The sequence below is a fragment of the Bufo gargarizans genome, chromosome 2 (genome assembly GCF_014858855.1).
Source record: "Bufo gargarizans isolate SCDJY-AF-19 chromosome 2, ASM1485885v1, whole genome shotgun sequence".
NCBI classification, from domain to species: Eukaryota; Metazoa; Chordata; class Amphibia; order Anura; family Bufonidae; genus Bufo; species Bufo gargarizans.
The window spans coordinates 50,788,244-50,801,117 of record NC_058081.1 but is presented as its reverse complement, the minus strand read 5'-3'; positions in this window follow the sequence as shown (position 1 = coordinate 50,801,117).

Here is a 12,874-nt window from a genome sequence, read left to right as displayed (position 1 = left end):
CGGGTGCTGCCAGGCAGCAGGGGGCAGTCTTGTACAAAGTTTGCAGTGTATTCTAACTAGAAGCGTCCCCATCACCATGGGAACGCTTCTGTGTTAGAATATACTGTCGGAAATGAGTTTTCACGAAGTGAAAACTTAGATCAGAAAAAGCTTTTATGCAGACGGATCTTCGGATCCGTCTGTATGAAAGCAACCTACGGCCACGGATCACGGACACGGATGCCAATCTTGTGTGCATCCGTGTTCTTTCACGGACCCATTGACTTGAATGGGCCCGTGAACCGTTGGCCGTGAAAAAATAGGACAGGTTATATTTTTTTCACGGCCTCGAAACAAGCCGAGTTTTCTACGGCCCCATTGAAAGTCAATGGAGCCGCAGAAAAAAACGGAAAACGGCACAACGGCCACGGGTGCACACAACGGTCGTGTGCATGAGGCCTAAGGCCTCATGCACACGACCGTTGTGTGCATCCGTGGCCGTTGTGCCGTTTTCCGTTGTTTTCGCGGACCCATTGACTTTCAATGGGTCCGTGGAAAAATCGGAAAATGCACCGTTTTGCAGCCGAGGCCGTGATCCGTGTATCCTGTCCGTCAAAAAAATATGACCTGTCCTATTTTTTGACGGACAACGGTTCACGGACCCATTCAAGTCAATGGGTCCGTGAAAGAACACGGATGCACACAAGATTGGCATCCGTGTCCGTGATCCGTGGCCGTAGGTTGCTTTCATACAGACGGATCCGAAGATCCGTCTGCATAAAAGCTTTTCTGATCTAAGTTTTCACTTCGTGAAAACTCATTTCCGACAGTATATTCTAACACAGAAGCGTTCCCATGGTGATGGGGACGCTTTTAGTTAGAATACACTGCAAACTTTGTACAAGACTGCCCCCTGCTGCCTGGCAGCACCCGATCTCTTACAGGGGGATATGATAGCACAATTAACCCCTTCAGGTGTGGCACCTAAAGGGGTTAATTGTACTATCATATTCCCCTGTAAGAGATCAGGGCTGCCAGGCAGCAGGGGGCAGACCCCCCCCCCCTCCCCAGTTTGAATATCGTTGGTGGCACAGTGTGCCAACCACAATCGGCCCCCCCTCCCTCCCTCTATTGTATTAAATAGTTGGTGGCACAGTGTGCCAACCACCATCGGCCCCCCCTCCCTCTATTGTATTAAATCGTTGGTGGCACAGTGTGCCAACCACCATCGGCCCCCCTCCCTCCCTCTATTGTATTAAATCGTTGGTGGCACAGTGTGCCAACCACCATCGCCCCCCCCAACCCCCCCCCCCTCCCTCTATAGCAGTAACATTGGTGGCAGTGTGCGGTCTCAACAGTAGAAGATTCATACTTACCTGCTTGCTGCTGCGATGTCTGTGAACGGCCGGGAGCTCCTCCTACTGGTAAGTGACAGTTCTTTAGCAATGCGCCGCACAGACCTTTCACTTACCAGTAGGAGGAGCTCCCGGCCGGACACAGACATCGCAGCAGCAAGCAGGTAAGTATGAATCTTCTACTGTTGAGACCGCACACTGCCACCAATGTTACTGCTATAGAGGGAGGGGGGGGGGGGCGATGGTGGTTGGCACACTGTGCCACCAACAATTTAATACAATAGAGGGAGGGAGGGGGGCCGATGGTGGTTGGCACACTGTGCCACCAACGATTTAATACAATAGAGGGAGGGAGGGGGGCCGATGGTGGTTGGCACACTGTGCCACCACCGATAGTCACCCTGGGGAGGGGGGGGGCTGCCCCCTGCTGCCTGGCAGCCCTGATCTCCTACAGGGGAATATGATAGTACAATTAACCCCTTTAGGTGCCGCACCTAAAGGGGTTAATTGTGCTATCATATCCCCCAGTAAGAGATCGGGTGCTGCCAGGCAGCAGGGGGCAGTCTTGTACAAAGTTTGTAGTGTATTCTAACCTGAAGCGTCCCCATCACCATGGGAACGCCTCTGTGTTAGAATATACTGTCGGATCTGAGGTTCACGAAGTAGCTCATATCCGACAGTATATTCTAACATAGAGGCGTTCCCATGGTGATGGGGACGCTTCAAGTTAAAATATACCATCGGATTGGAGAAAACTCCAATCCGATGGTATAAAAGAACTCCAGACTTTACATTGAAAGTCAATGGGGACGGATCCGTTTGAAATGGCACCATATTGTGTCAACATCAAACGGATCCGTCCCCATTGACTTGCATTGTAATTCAGGACGGATCCGTTTGGCTCCGCACGGCCAGGCGGACACCAAAACGACTTTTTTTTCATGTCCGTGGATCCTCCAAAAATCAAGGAAGACCCACGGACGAAAAAACGGTCACGGATCACGGACCCACGGACCCCGTTTTTTCGGACCGTGAAAAAAAACGGTCGTGTGCATGAGGCCTTACAGGGACATGGGAAGTGTCGGCTTCAGAGAAAACTTTACTTTGTCTAGGGTCATCTCCAATCCACCCTAGGTGCTGAAGTTTCCCACCAGGTTCTCACATAGTAACCTGACTACAATATAAGCACAAATCACTGCTGCATAAGTTTGACTTTGTCCAAAGGAAGTCAAGGTGCCAACCTGAGAAGACTCCTTGAGATGCTCGTTGATTCGGAGACACAGACACGGCAACTTGAGATGACAGTGCAGGAGCAGCAGTAGTCAAAGCATCCAAACAGGCTAAGATGGTTCCTCCTGGTGACCACGCTGACTAGTTTGCTCATTAAATACTTCTAGTGGTCCCATCTTAGGTGGGTCAGTGGGATCCATGGTCTGAGCAAACTGTTACGAAGTGGATTTGGATCTGCTGTGCCACTTCAAGAGATTTGGCTTGGGGCTACTCCTAAGGGAATTATCTAAATGCTTCTCCCCCTTCCCCCCTGCCCATGGATCTGGAATTTGCTGCAGAGGAACCACCAAGCCGTTACCTCTTGGAGTAGTCTCTATTCTGTTGATGGCTGACATATGGAAGTCAAGAGACACGGGTGCGGAACACCAAGGTATGAGGCAAATCTGCAGTCAGGGATAGGCCAAGGTCAGAGCAGTCCAGGGTCTGGGCGTGCAGTCCGAGGTCTGGACATGCAGAGTTCTTGCAATCAGATAAACAGACCAAGGTCAGGACAGGCAGCTCAGGGTCAGTACGGAGATCAAGCAGAGGTCAAGTCAGGCAATGATGAGTCAGATCCAGGGAAACAGGTGGAAGTCGGTACACAAGTACACCAACGTATAACAGTTTCAGCATTATTTATTCAGGGGTGTACCTATAGGGGTGCAGATAGGGCTCCTCAGGGGACCAAAATTACATATGGTATGTGGGACCTTGTTACAAATTGGGACCTGAAGCTTCAGGTTATACAGCTTCTGAATGATGACTACAGATCATGGGTCTGCACACCCTCCTCCCTGGCACCATTCCTCATCTTCAGGAACTCTCCTTACCCTCATCATCTTTAGCACCTCTCATTTTCCTCAGTACCCTCCTCATCCTCAGCACACCTATTCATCTTCAGCACATCTCCTCATCCTCAACACCCTCTCTTCATCCTTGGTACACTCTTCATCCTTGGCACCCCTCATCGCCACCTGTTCTCCTACCCTCCTCATTCTCGGCACCCCTCCTCATCCTCAGGACCCATCCTCATTCTTGTTTCCCCTACACATCATTGCCATCCCTTCTCATCCTTACCACCCTTTCTTATCCTTGTACCCTCCTCATCTTCAGCACTCCTCCTGTTCTCAACACCCATCCTCATCCTCTGGCCCCTCCTCATCCTTGCCACCCTTCCTCGTCCTCAGATCACCTCCTCATCCTCTCCACTCCTTCTTATCCGTGCTACCATCCTCATTCTCAACTCTCCTTCCTATCCTTGCCATCCCATCTTATCCTTGGTACCCTCCTCATCCTCGTCCTCAGCATCCCCTCGTCTTTGCTACTCCCCCTTATCCTTTCCACCCTTTCTTATCCTTGCACCCTCCTCATCTTCAGCACCCCTGCTCGTCCTCGGCTCCCATTCTTATTCATCGCTTGTTCTCAGCACCCCTTCTCATCCTCTGCCCCCCATCTCATCTTCTGCACCCTCGCCCTCCACATGCTCATCACCCCTCCTAATCCTCAGCACCCCTTCTCATCCTTGCCACCCCTCCTCGTCTTCAGCATCCATCCTCATCCTCATGCTTGTCACCGGTTTTTAGCACCCCATTTTATCCTCTGTGACCCCTCTCAACCTTGCCACCCCTCCTCGTTCTCAGGACCCCCTCATCCTTGCCTTCAGCACCCCCCCTCGTCCTTTCTACCCCTCCTTGTCCTCAGCACCCCCTCATCCTTGTCACCCCTCCTCATCCTCAGCACCCCTCTCACCCTTGCCTTCAGCACCCCTCCCGCCTCATCCTTTCTACCCCTCCTCATCCTCAGCACCCCCCTCATCCTTGCCACCCTTTCTTATCCTTGCATCCTCCTCATCTTCAGCACACCTCCTCATCCTCTGCCCCTTCTCATCCTCTGCCCCCTTCCTCATCCTCTGCCCCCCTTCCTCATCCTCTGCCCCCTCCTTATCCTCTACACTCCTCCTTATCCTTGCTACCCTCTTCATTCTCAGCACCCCTCCCCATCCTTGCCGCCCCTTCTTATCCTTGATATCCTCCTCATCCTCTGCACCCTCCTCCTCCACATGCTTATCACCCCTCCACGCCTTCAGCACCCCCTTGTCCTTGTCACCCCTCCTCGTCCTCAGCACCCCACTGGTCCTAGTAACCCCTCCTCGTCCACAGCACCCCCTCGTTTTTTCCACCCCTCCTCGTTCTCAGCACCCCCTCATCCTTGTCACCCCTCCTCGTTCTCAGCACCCCCTCGTCCTTGTCACCCCTCCTAGTTTTCAGCACCCCCTCGTCCTTGTCACCCCTCCTCGTCCTCAGCACCCCCTCGTCCTTGTCACCCCTCCTCGTTCTCAGCACCCCCTCGTCCTTGTCACCCCTCCTAGTTCTCAGCACCCCCTCGTCCTTGTCACCCCTCCTCGTTCTCAGCACCCCCTCGTCCTTGTCACCCCTCCTCGTCCTCAGCACCCCCTCGTCCTTGTCACCCCTCCTCGTTCTCAGCACCCCCTCGTCCTTGTCACCCCTCCTCGTTCTCAGCAGCCCCTCGTCCTTGTCACCCCTCCTAGTTTTCAGCACCCCCTCGTCCTTTTCACCCCTCCTAGTTCTCAGCACCCCCTCGTCCTTGTCACCCCTCCTAGTTCTCAGCACCCCCTCGTCCTTGTCACCCCTCCTCGTTCTCAGCACCCCCTCGTCCTTGTCACCCCTCCTAGTTTTCAGCACCCCCTCGTCCTTGTCACCCCTCCTAGTTCTCAGCACCCCCTCGTCCTTGTCACCCCTCCTAGTTCTCAGCACCCCCTCGTCCTTGTCACCCCTCCTCGTTCTCAGCACGTCCTTGTCACCCCTCCTCGTCCTCAGCACCCCCTCGTCCTTGTCACCCCTCCTCGTTCTCAGCACCCCCTCGTCCTTGTCACCCCTCCTCGTTCTCAGCACCCCCTCGTCCTTGTCACCCCTCCTCGTTCTCAGCACGTCCTTGTCACCCCTCCTCGTTCTCAGCACCCCCTCGTCCTTGTCACCCCTCCTCGTCCTCAGCACCCCCTCGTCCTTGTCACCCCTCCTCGTCCTCAGCACCCCCTCGTCCTTGTCACCCCTCCTTGTTCTCAGCACGTCCTTGTCACCCCTCCTCGTTCTCAGCACGTCCTTGTCACCCCTCCCCACCACTCATCCTTATCCTTACTCCCCGTGTCTGCTAATGATATGTTACCACACAGCGTCTATGAGACTAATGATGGTGAAATAATGAACTTGATAAAGAGGGAGCAGGAGGGGGAGGGGGCGGTGTGAGAGCAAAGTTAAATAGGGGGAAAGTGATAAAAGAAAGATGCAAAAAATAGCAGAGAGCGTGGGTGAGAGCGGCGCGGGCACACAGTCATACACTGGCGCTGGATCAGCTGCCATCCACAGATGCGGCTGCACAGCCTATAGAGATTGAGCCGTCAGGCTATACATGGGACTGCAGGTGGACACTGCATTATCACACTGCATCATCACACTGCACCCAGGAACAGCAAAATCTGCACTGCTTCATCAGTATACCGCACACACATGTCACGGATCATTTCTAACACAGAATGCCTGTCCCATGATGATCTATGAAAGTCAAAGGTGACCCTCGGGGGGCACTGTGGATGTCACTGTTATGGGAGCACTGTGGATGTCACTGTTATGGGGTGCTGTGTATGTCACTGTTATGGGGGCACTGTGGATGTCACTATTATTGGGCACTGTGGATGTCACTGTTATGGCATCACTGTGGATGTCACTGTTATGGGGGCACTGTGGATGTCACTGTTATGGGGTGCTGTGTATGTCACTGTTATGGGGGCACTGTGGATGTCACTGTTATGGGGGCACTTTGGATGTCACTGTTATGGGGGGACTGTGGATGTCACTGTTATGGGGGCACTGTGGGCGTCACTGTTATGGGGTGCTGTGGATGTCACTGTTATGGGGGCACTGTGGCTGTCACTGTTATGGGGTGCTGTGTATGTCACTGTTATGGGGGCACTGTGGATGTCACTGTTATGGGGGCACTTTGGATGTCACTGTTATGGGGGGACTGTGGATGTCACTGTTATGGGGGCACTGTGGGCGTCACTGTTATGGGGTGCTGTGGATGTCACTGTTATGGGGGCACTGTGGGTGTCACTGTTATGGGGGCGCTGTGGATGTTACTGTTATGGGGGCACTGTGGATGTCACTGTTATGGCATCACTGTGGATGTCACTGTTATGGGGACACTGTGGATGTCACTGTTATGGGGGCACTGTGGGTGTCACTGTTATGGGGGCGCTGTGGATGTTACTGTTATGGGGGCACTGTGGATGTCACTGTTATGGGGGCACTGTGGATGTCACTGTTATGGGGGGACTGTGGATGTCACTGTTATGGGGGCACTGTGTATGTCACTGTTATGGGGCGCTGTGTATGTCACTGTTATGGGGGCACTGTGGATGTCACTGTTATGGGGGCACTTTGGATGTCACTGTTATGGGGGACTGTGGATGTCACTGTTATGGGGCACTGTGGATGTCACTGTTATAGAGGCACTGTGGATGTCACTGTTATGGGGGCACTGTGGATGTCACTGTTATGGGGGGACTGTGGATGTCACTGTTATGGGGGCACTGTGGATGTCACTGTTATGGGGCGCTGTGTATGTCACTGTTATGGGGGCACTGTGGATGTCACTATTATGGCAGCACTGTGGATGTCACTGTTATGGGGGCACTGTGGATGTCACTGTTATGGGGGCACTTTGGATGTCACTGTTATGGGGGGACTGTGGATGTCACTGTTATGGGGCACTGTGGGTGTTACTGTTATGGGGGCACTGTGGATGTCACTGTTATAGAGGCACTGTGGATGTCACTGTTAAGGGGGGGTACTGTGGATGTCGCTGTTATGGGGTGCTGTGGATGTCACTGTTATGGGGGTACTGTGGCTGTCACTGTTATGGGGGCACTGTGGCTGTTACTGTTATGGGGGCGCTGTGGATGTTACCGTTATGGGGGCACTGTGGATGTCACTGTTATGGGGGCACTGTGGATGTCACTGTTATGGGGGCACAGTGGATGTTACTGTTATGGGGTGCTGTGGATGTCAGTGTTATGGGGGCACTGTGGAGGTCACTGTTATGGGGGCGCTGTGGATGTCAGTATTATGGGGGCACTGTGGCTGTCACTGTTATGGGAGCGCTGTGGATGTCACTGTTATGGGGGCACTGTGGATGTCACTGTTATGGGGGCACTTTGGATGTCACTGTTATGGGGGGGACTGTGGATGTCACTGTTATGGGGGCACTGTGGATGTCACTGTTATGGGGGCACTGTGGATGTCGCTGTTATGGGGTGCTGTGGCTGTCACTGTTATGGGGCACTGTGGATGTCACTGTTATGGGGGCACTGTGGGTGTCACTGTTATGGGGGCACTGTGGATGTCGCTGTTATGGGGCACTGTGGATGTCACTGTTATGGGGTGCTGTGGCTGTCACTGTTATGGGGCACTGTGGATGTCACTGTTATGGGGGCACTGTGGGTGTCACTGTTATGGGGGCACTGTGGATGTCACTGTTATGAGGACACTGTGGATGTCACCGTTATGAGGACACTGTGGAGGTCACTGTTATGGGGGCACTGTGGATGTCACTGTTATGAGGACACTGTGGATGTCACTGTTATGGGGCACTGTGGATGTCACTGTTATGAGGACACTGTGGATGTCACTGTTATGGGGGCACTGTGGCTGTCACTGTTATGGGGGCACTGTGGAGGTCACTGTTATGGGGGCGCTGTGGATGTCAGTGTTATGGGGGCGCTGTGGATGTCACTGTTATGGAGGCACTGTGGATGTTACTGTTATGGGGTGCTGTGGATGTCACTGTTATGGGGGTACTGTGGATGTCACTGTTATGGGGGCACTGTGGAGGTCACTGTTATGGGGGCGCTGTGGATGTCAGTGTTATGGGGGCACTGTGGATGTCACTGTTATGGGAGCGCTGTGGATGTCACTGTTATGGGGGCACTGTGGATGTCACTGTTATAGGGACACTGTGGATGTCACTGTAATGGAGGGCACTGTGAATGTCACTGTTATGGGGGCACTGTGGGTGTCACTGTTATGGGGGCACTGTGGATGTCACTGTTATGGGGGCACTGTGGATGTCACTGTTATGGGGACACTGTGGATGTCACTGGTTTGGGGCACTGTGGCTGTCACTATTATGGAGGCGCTGTGGATGTCACTGTTATGGGGCACTGTGGATGTCACGGTTATGAGGACACTGTGGATGTCACTGTTATGGGGGCACTGTGGCTGTCACTGTTATGGGGGCACTGTGGATGTCACTGTTATGGGGGCACTGTAGATGTCACTGTTATGGGGGCACTGTGGCTGTCACTGTTATGGGGCACTGTGGATGTCACTGTTATAGAGGCACTGTGGATGTCACTGTTATGGGGGCACTTTGGATGTCACTGTTATGGGGGCACTGTGGATGTTACTGTTATGGGGGCACTTTGGATGTCACTGTTATGGGGCACTGTGGCTGTCACTGTTATGGGGGCACTGTGGATGTCACTGTTATGGGGCACTTTGGATGTCACTGTTATGGGGGCACTTTGGATGTCACTGTTATGGGGGCACTGTGGATGTCACTGTTATGGGGGCACTGTGGATGTCACTGTTATGGGGCACTTTGGATGTCACTGTTATGGGGGCACTGTGGATGTCACTGTTATGGGGGCACTGTGGATGTCGCTGTTATGGGGGCACTGTGGATGTCACTGTTATGGGGGCGCTGTGGATGTCACTGTTATGGGGGCACTGTGGATGTCGCTGTTTTGGGAGCACTGTGGATGTTACTGTTATGGGGGCACTGTGGATGTCACTGTTATGGGGGCACTTTGGATGTCACTGTTATGGGGGCACTGTGGATGTTACTGTTATGGGGCACTTTGGATGTCACTGTTATGGGGGCACTGTGGCTGTAACATATGGAGGCACTGTGGCTGTCATTGTTGTGGGGGTACTGTGGCTGTCACTGTTGTGGGGGCGCTCTGGTTGTCACTGTTGTGGGGGCACTGTGGCTGTCACTGTTATGGGGGCACTTTGGATGTCACTGTTATAGGGGCACTGTGGCTGTCACTGTTATGGGGGCACTGTGGATGTCACTGTTATGGGGGCACTGTGGCTGTCACTGTTATGGGGGCACTGTGGATGTCACTGTTATGGGGCACTTTGGATGTCACTGTTATGGGGGCACTGTGGATGTTACTGTTATGGGCGCACTGTGGCTGTCACTGTTATGGGGGCACTGTGGATGTCACTGTTATGGGGGCGCTGTGGATGTCACTGTTATGGGGGCACTGTGGATGTTACTGTTATGGGGGCACTTTGGATGTCACTGTTATGAGGCACTGTAGATGTCACTGTTATGGGGGCACTGTGGCTGTCACTGTTATGGGGGCACTGTGGCTGTAACATATGGAGGCACTGTGGCTGTCATTGTTGTGGGGGCACTTTGGATGTCACTGTTATAGGGGCACTGTGGATGTCACTGTATGGGGGCGCTGTGGATGTCACTGTTATGGGAGCACTGTGGATGTCACTGTTATGGGGCACTGTAGATGTCACTGTTATGGGGGCACTGTGGATGTCACTGTTATGGGGGCACTGTGGCTGTCACTGTTATGGGGGCACTGTGGCTGTCACTGTTATGGGGGCACTGTGGATGTCACTGTTATGGGGGCGCTGTGGCTGTCACTGTTATGGGGGCACTTTGGATGTCACTGTTATAGGGGCACTGTGGCTGTCACTGTTGTGGGGGCACTGTGACAGGTACTATTTTTCCAGTCCTGCGGGATCACAAATGTCATATATCTGTGTGCATTTCCCGGAGCTGTGAGCAGGGTGTATACACAACATGTATCAGCAGTGATCTCCTGGGCGTACGGTGAGCAGAGAGAGGTGTTTTCTGGGTCACTGGAAGGAAACGAGGAGGGGGAGTACATGAGGTTTGTGGTCAGCACAGCTCGTGTCCTGTGTAGGGTCAGCCCTGAGCCGGATGTCTGGAGGTGGCTGGTAATGTGCCACACCAGCACACCAGCTGTTCACACCAGCACCAGCAGGTGGCAGACAAGTCAACTAATGCTTCCAGCAGTTGTCAGCCTTCAATTACAGGGAGCATGCTGGGGGGGTAGCTATAAAATGGGGGTCCTGTGTATAAGGTGTGACAGGCATGGCGGTGATCTATAGCATCTGTGAGCAGTTTTACACTATTTTTCTTTTTCATTAAAGTGTCTAAAACTGGCAGAAAGATGACAAACTAGAAAAAGTTTGGCAAATGGAATATTTTACTGCCATTTATGATAACGAAGGTTTAACCCCTTCAGGACTCCTAGAATTTTTTGGACTTTGCCTCCTGGCATTTTTTCATTCATGTAGTTGTATGAGGTAGAGTGCGTGCAGCCTGTAGCGTGGTTTTAGGCGCCATTTGGCGGTATAATTTATGTGGAAGTACGGTAGAAGCTACAGGTACGGGAAAGCAGAGCGGTAATATGGCCAAGTGCGGGAGGACTATCATTTACCCTGTGAGAATCACAAATGGAACACCATAGGAATTCTCCCCCCGGAGTGCCCCTTTACATGTAGCGGCCGTTGTGATCACATATTGGGAGCCCACCTGCCACCATAAGGCGACATCAGATCAGTCCTACGGGGGTGCAGCTGCAGTTTGCCCTCTCCTCCGGGCCCTTCATAGGTGAGAGCCCGCTGTAGTGTCCGCGGATTACAGAACTGGACAGGTGGGGGGGAGGCCATGATGGAGGCAGTCACCTTAAAGCCTATGAAACAATAGGATGATGGTGGAGGTACCACTATGTGTCCACTGTGTGGCGCTGTTACAGCTCCTATGTAGGTACGGAGTGGCAGTATTAGGTCAGGCATGTTAGGATAATTCAGTATTATTGTATGGCCACTGTATGGCACATATGAAGGCACTGTGGCAATAAGTGAGGAAGCAATGTATGGTAGTATTATCATCAAAGTGACACTATATAGCACTATTATATGCTCACTGTATAGTACTATTATAAAGGCACCATATGGCACTGTTATAATGCACTGTGTGATAATATTATTATATAGCTACTGTATGGCACTATTATGTTTTCACTCCACAGCACTTTCATATAGGCACCATAAGGTACTGTATGATATATGGCTACTATATAGCACTGTTATGTGTACCCTATAAAGTACTATTGTCTAGGCACCATATGGTACTGTTATAAAGCACTATAGCGGTCATTTACGAACAGATATACGCCACTTTTTAATGTATATCTGTCGCACAATGTGGCGCAAAGGTTATTTTTTTAGACAAGTATAAAGTCCGTCTAAGTTACGTAGAGATATGTAGCCACTACATATCTTAGGCGGATAAATCGCCAGCGCAGAAGGGATGAAGACCGGGGCCTAAATCGCCGGTTTCATAAATGTCTCCCCATATGACTATTATATAGCATTGTTATGTGTTCCCTATACAGTAGTATTATATAGGCCCTATATGGGACTGTTATAAAGCACTGTGTGATATTATTATATGGCTACTATATAGCACTGTTATATATTCCCTATAGAGTACTATTATGTAGGCCCTATATAGCACTGTTATATATTCCCTATAGAGTACTATTATGTAGGCCCTATATGGCACTGTTATAAAGCACAGTATGATATTATTATTATATAGTCACTATATGACACTGTTATATGTCCACTCTATAGTACTACTAAATAAGCACCACATGGCATTGTTATAAAGCACAGTATTATATGACTATTATTAATTTTTTATTATCTATAATGGAATACCATGATCTCCTACGTCCCCCGCTTCCTCCATGTACCCCCTGTGATATGACCTGCCCTCTCTGGCTACGGCATTGGGGTTTACTTTCATGCACATTTTGCTTCAGACACTTTGAAGGCTATGTACACCTTCAGGGGCAATTGTTTTTTTATGATTGCATTTTACTCTTTTTGGGCTAAAAATCTTTTTTTTAATTGGTCTTTATTTAAAAATATATACTGTATATTCAGCCATTCTGTCACAAAGGGTTAACTGTTTGTCTAGCTGTGTGACTCCTACTTTCACTGTCCATCTAATAACCCTTATTGCTAAAAGGTCATAAACACTTATTTAATCCACAGTAAGAAATGAGCTATAATGAATGTAAATAAGGTCAGAGATCAGAAATGAGGAGCCGTCAGCTGAGCTGCCTGATGGAA